Here is a 6,000-nt window from a genome sequence, read left to right as displayed (position 1 = left end):
GGAAGCCTGCTTCTCCCTCCCCCGCTCCCCCTGCTTGTGTTCCCTCTCTTGCTGTCTCTCTCTGTCAAATAAATAAATAAAATCTTAAAAAAAATTCTTTCATACTCAATTCCCTTATTAAAACAAAAAACAAACAATAGTCAGGACCAGTGCCGGATGGGGTCACACCTGCCCCACGCGCCCTGCTCACACTGTGTGATGACACGCCTGGGTCTGGGCACCGAGCTCATACTACAGGATGACATCACACCTGTCCCACATGCCCTGCGCACCCTGCGGGATGAGGTCCTATAGGAAGGTCACCTAAATTCAACACAGAGGTAGGGGAGGGCGCCAGGAGGTGACCCCACTGCTGCATTTCAGGCTCAGCTCATGAAGCGCCCATGTGAAGGGGCAGCTGGAGAGGAAGAAGTTACTCCAGGCCAAGGGAGCCGCCCTGGGGAGGAGGAGACATGCCCCATATCCTTCGTGGGCCTGCTGCTCGGGCTGGGAAGCGCCACGCAGGGAGCCGTGGATGATAACTGGGCTAAGCCTGGGACGCGGGTCCCTGAAAGGATCCCAAGCCACAGAGGGATGTGATGGGTTTGGGGTTTAGAAAGGTCACTCTGGCCGTGGAGTGAAGAGCAGATCGGAAGGAGGGCAAAGCTGTTCTGAGTCGCCGGGAGCCAAGAGGAAGTGAAAGGAACAAGAGAATAAGGTGCAGAGCTGCTGTGTCGCTGAGGTGGTAAAACTTCTGTGGCTACACTCGTCCTCCATCCTGGTTTCTGGGCCAGGGAGCCATGGGCGGAGACTGTATACACCTATCCTGGCACAAAGCTCGGAGAAAGGTTAGGACTTCCCGAAATACTGGCTTCTAGATCAGCCCAATCAGTCACCAAGTATTTGTTGTGTCCCCACTGCATGCCTGGCCCTGTTGGGGTTCTGCAGATGCAGCAGTGAACAAGGTTGGCAGGAACACCCGCCCCTGGAGAGCACACATTCTCTGTTCCATAGTATTTCTGGCAAGGAATTAAACACTAAAGAACACAGATTAAACCTGTAACCATAGAAACTGTCCATGATGGATTTTCCAGAATACTTCCATTAAAAAACCCCTTTGCTATTGTTACCGTAAGACCAGTGTCAAGCTGAGGTCCACAAAACTCACTTGGACCTGCTCCACAAGCAAAATGCCCACCCAAGCTATCAGTCTTAGGAGAGTACTAAACCACAGAGGTGATGCCCAGCAGAAGCTGCCATGGACCTCGGAGCCATGGTAGGCACATTGCTCAAGCAAGCGGCCTCTGTGTCCCGCCCCGTCCTCTACTTCAAAATAAAATTACACTGAGATTTGTCAGTGTTGCAGCAATCACCTTCGATATTTCCTCTAGAAGGAAAGGGCAGGGGATGATCTCAAGTCTTAGGCAGCGAGCACACGAGCAGGGTCCTAACTGCACAAAAATGTGGCCTCAGTCACTCCATGTGCCCCAGGAACTCCTGATAAGACATCGCTGTCAGCAAACCTTCAGAGAAAGTGCACGTGGAGCTCGAGGGAAATGCTCTTTTCCATGGGGCTTCCTGCTTTCCTGGGCTTCTTGGAGGTATCAGCTGCTCCAGTCGCAAAGGCTTCAGAAATTCAAGGCACATTTCTTAAGCAGCCCGGAAATCAAACTTTCGAGGCAGGGGGAGGGTCCCTGCAGGTGCAGTTAGGTGGCTAGTCAAAGCCTCGTCCTTTGGTCATCATTGAAAGGGTCTATTTCTCTATGCCCTCACCTCAGGCATTAGCGAGCCAGGCCTGATGGGACCTGCAGGGTCATCCTCCCTCGGCCCCAGGTCCTCGCCTCAGCAGCACCTGCAGATAGCTCTGTGGTCATCTCACTCCCCATGTACCACCCTCCCCCCAAAGCAGTGCAGGCCCACGGCCACCCCAGCCAGGACTGAGGGCCATCTGGGTCATGGAGAGTGAGAGGAGGAGCCGGGCATTCACGACACGGCTTAACAACCATCCTGAGAGGAAAACTTCAGGATTCATCGCGTGGAAAGCCCATCACTGGGTTCCCGTGAGGTCAAGGAGACTGAGGATGGGGACAAGGGGCAGGAAGTCACGACAACTAGATCCCCACCCTTTTGGACAAAAGGTGTTTTCTGGTACTGGGCTTTTCAACCAAAATTTGAATCCTTGGTTCTATACGATAAAATACTTGCTAGCACCTCCATCTTGGAGATAGGCCCCCTGCTCTGGTCCTTCACATCATGCATCTTCCTCATGACCCCAGCATTTGGGACACAAGTCAGGCTCCCCTAGTTTCCTGGCCCTTGTGCTCAACCAGAGCCGTGTAGTTTTCATCCTAGGATCCACAGATGTGTTTTAGGGATAACCATTAATATTCTGTACTTTTAAGTAAAACTGGATGGGCGCGTGCGTGCGTGCATGTGTGTGTGTGCGTGCGTGTGCATGTCTAAGATACGCATTTTTCCAGGGGAAGGGCCTGTAGTTTTCATCAAATTCTCAAAGGGGGTCTCTGACCCAAAAAAGATTCAGAAGACTCAAAAGTACCGCTTTAAAAGGAGCTTTCGTTTCTGTCAAATTGGCCAAATTTCAACATAAAGTGGGTCAGAGCGATTAAAAGCTGAAAAAAGTCAAAGATGGGCAATTTAATCTGTAAGATTTCAGGGAAATAAAAATAAACCCTCTGATGCTATAAGCGATGCAAAAGGATTCCAAGAGAAGGGGGAATTGCGGGCTGTGAAGGGGGAGGGGGCCCAAGAATAGGAATCGGGAAAGGAGCCAGAGCAGTGGAAATAACAAAGGGACGAGAAGTTCTACGCGGGGCTCGCAGTGATTCCGGCTCCGAGATGGATGTCGTTCATAAGGTGGGCTCCCCGGCAGCTTGTTGAGGCTGCACATCAGTTCCTATTTTTACTTAAACGTACTGAAAGAAAAATGTGTATACAGCACAGAAGTCCTGGCATCCCCTCTGGGACCAACCTGCTGACAAGTCAGAACTGCTCAGAGTGATGAGCTAATTAAAATTCTCTGGTCTTTCCCAGAGATGGCTCTATTTTTAACCTAATTCTGACTGTCACTTAAAGTGTGAGGTTTACTTTTTTTTTTTTTTTAAAGAAAATACTCTTTTTTCCTTCTTAATATTCCCATGAATAATTGAGCTTAGCTGATAATTCCTCCGGCCTCCTTCAAGCATTTCTTCACAAGACAGAGAGGGACACTCCAGGCAGAAGGGGACTAATGAAAGGCAGGTGAATCCCATGTCCCACCCTGCAGGGCCCCTTATTAAAAATACCAGGACAAAAAAAATTACGACAAGCAAGGACTATAGTCATCAGCTCCCTATAATTTTCTTCCAACCCTATGTTCAAGGCAATCTCCACCTCTCAAATGCTTTCCAAAAGTTCATGGGTAACTTATTAGAAATAACGGTGTAAACATATGTTTGGGTTCTCAATTCGAAGTGCTTTCTTTAAAGGCCCTGGCCTAGTCCACATGAGCATTTTAACACACAGACTGCTGACATCCTTCAGCCTTAAAATGTGTATGTGTTGAAACAATATTGCTTCAATATTCGAAGTGATTTTTAACATATCTTAAGCCTAACACTTTTCCTGCGAAAATTTCCCTTCCATATAGGTACAGTTCCCTACTCAAGAGAAAAAAGAAAAATAAAAACTCAGTACACTGTAATCACAATTAATATTATTGCGCATCATAATTTTCTTTCAGGAGAAAGAGGCAAATTATACGAAAAGAGATCCGATTTTGTGAGGATGACTGTTAAGGATGTATAGTGTCCCAAACCTCACTTTACGGAACACATGCTTCTATTAAAAAAAAAAAAAAAAAAAAAACACCTTGGTGGGGGATTTTTTTCTTCTAAACCTATTTTTCCATTGATTTTTTGGTATAAAACTGAAGGTGGTTAGCCGCATCTAGGAATGTAAAAACTCTTTTTAAATTAGGTTTCTGGGGGAGAAATGACTTAAAGGGAAATTATTTAATGAAACAATTGCAAATGCTTAAAACAAGTTTTGAAGAATCTCGAATTAGTCCTTGAGGAACTTCAAGTCTTCCCGGGGGTTGAGGGGGGGGGGGGTCCCTGCAGACTTCCAAGGGCAGATGGCCCTAGCTCTTGGTTCTGACTTTGTAGGAAACTTTCTCCACACAGGTGGAAAGAATGGAGCTCTCTCCCAAGACCCCTGAGCTCCAGAGAACGCCGTGTCCAGGTGGGCGAGGAGGGAGGGCTGTAACTGGCGGAGGTACTCGGGCATCAGCCAGCTGTGTCGGCCCAAGGCTGCTGAAGCTCCCGGGGTGCCCCGCCCCCCGCCCCGAGCGGCTTGATTTCTGCATTCAGAGGTAGCGGAGCTCCTCGCTCACTTCAGCACCCATCACCTGACTGTGGGCCCATGCGCCCGACGGCTGGCTCAAACTCCAGGTTGAGCAAGTCCCCACAATGACCTTGAGTGTGCCGATGCTTGCCTACCTTGTAAACATTGAATGAGGAGGCAACATTGATCCTGGTTTAATTTCAGTATTTTGATTGATCTCTTGAAACCAACAAGGCCTTCAAAGCCAAGACATCACAGATCCATTTTCTCCACACACCTGCCTAAGGGTCTTCTGATCGCTGAACCCCCTGCGGTCTGCACTTGGTCCTGAGGCAGCTAAGCAGCGAACTGATAAGTGCTCAGTTTTCTGAAAACATCTCCTACCTGAGACTTATTTACCCACCCAGCTGCTCCTGGAATGTGGCCTCGTTCTTAGGAAATCACTTTATTTATTCTCTAAGAGACACTGCAACACGAACATGAACATTTGAAAAAGTGCCTGGGAGCGTCTCTGTAACTGGTTTTCCTCTCCTTGAGCTTATGGGCATTTTATTTTGATGTTTATCTGGTGCCATGGTAACCGGCAGGACTTGAGGTTTACTTCTTAGACTGAAGACCGATTACGGAAAGTCAATTTAGCAAGCACTTACTGAGTGCTTACCAAGTATGGAAGATAGAACGATGAGCACGAAACTCTTTCCTCAAAAGGACACACATCAGAATTCAAAGAGCTAGACCAGGAGTCGGCGAATTTTCCCCTTCAAAAGCCAAATGGCAAATATTTCAGGTGTTGTGTGGCTACGTGGTTTCTGAAGCACCTCCCCCGCCACTGTGGTTCAAAGGCCGCCACAGACTGTAAATGTCTGAGCAGGTCTGTGTTCTATAAAACTTTATTGAACAGACACTGAAACTTACATTTTTCATAATCTCCATGTGTCACAAAATATGACTCTTCTTCTGATGTTTTATAACTTGTAAAAAATGTAAAAACCACTCAGAGCTCACAGACCACATTAAAAAGGCAGGTGGCCAGAGCTGGTCAGTGGGCTGTAGCTTACAGGCTCTGGGTCCGCACCTGGCCAGCTCTCGGGGGGCGGGAAGAGAAGTTGCCCAGACTTCTCGAGCCTCACTTTGCTCATCTGCCAAGTGGGGATAAGAACCTTTGTCTTCTGAGTTTTAAAAATTAGACACCTAAACAGAAAAAAACAGCTGATGTCCTTCCTGGAGGGGCATCCTGTTTGATGATGACCATGACACTGATAATGGCAATGACAACTAACGATCCTGAACGTTTGTTTCCTGTGAGGCGCTGTGTTAAGTGCTACCAACTTTTACAGTATTTCATCTAATCTATGGTGCTATCAATATTACGACGTGCCATTCCTGAATGTACCACCGAGAAAGAAAAAGCTGCCAGTTAACCTCTTGACACGGCATTGAGTGTAAGATGCGTTCTGATTTCACAAATGCTGGAGTGTGTTTTTGTGGGAGGGAGGGGGGATGCATTTTAGAACCAATAAAAACGGCATCCCTGTTAAGCCCAGAACTCTCCTGCAGGCCATGTACTACCTAGGATCTAGGTAGGTACTGTGATCGTCCCTATTGTACAGATGAGGAAACTGACAAACAGTTTCAGTCTCTGCAGGAAAAGCTAGAAGTGTCAGAGCTTTTTAACACAGG

The 6,000-nt window shown here is 47.6% G+C and overlaps 1 protein-coding gene across 5 annotated transcripts in view; it reads right to left on the bottom strand.

Moving 5' to 3' along the window:
• SLC22A23 (solute carrier family 22 member 23) overlaps positions 1-6,000 on the bottom strand; it is a 165,747-nt gene that overhangs the window by 80,963 nt on the left and 78,784 nt on the right. The gene's annotated exons all lie outside the window — the stretch shown is intronic.

This window comes from Leptonychotes weddellii, chromosome 8 (assembly GCF_054177405.1).
Source record: "Leptonychotes weddellii isolate Sample4059 chromosome 8, ASM5417740v2, whole genome shotgun sequence".
NCBI lineage: Eukaryota > Metazoa > Chordata > Mammalia > Carnivora > Phocidae > Leptonychotes > Leptonychotes weddellii.
The sequence above is the reverse complement of the archived record's forward strand: the minus strand, read 5'-3'. Positions and strand labels throughout refer to the sequence as shown.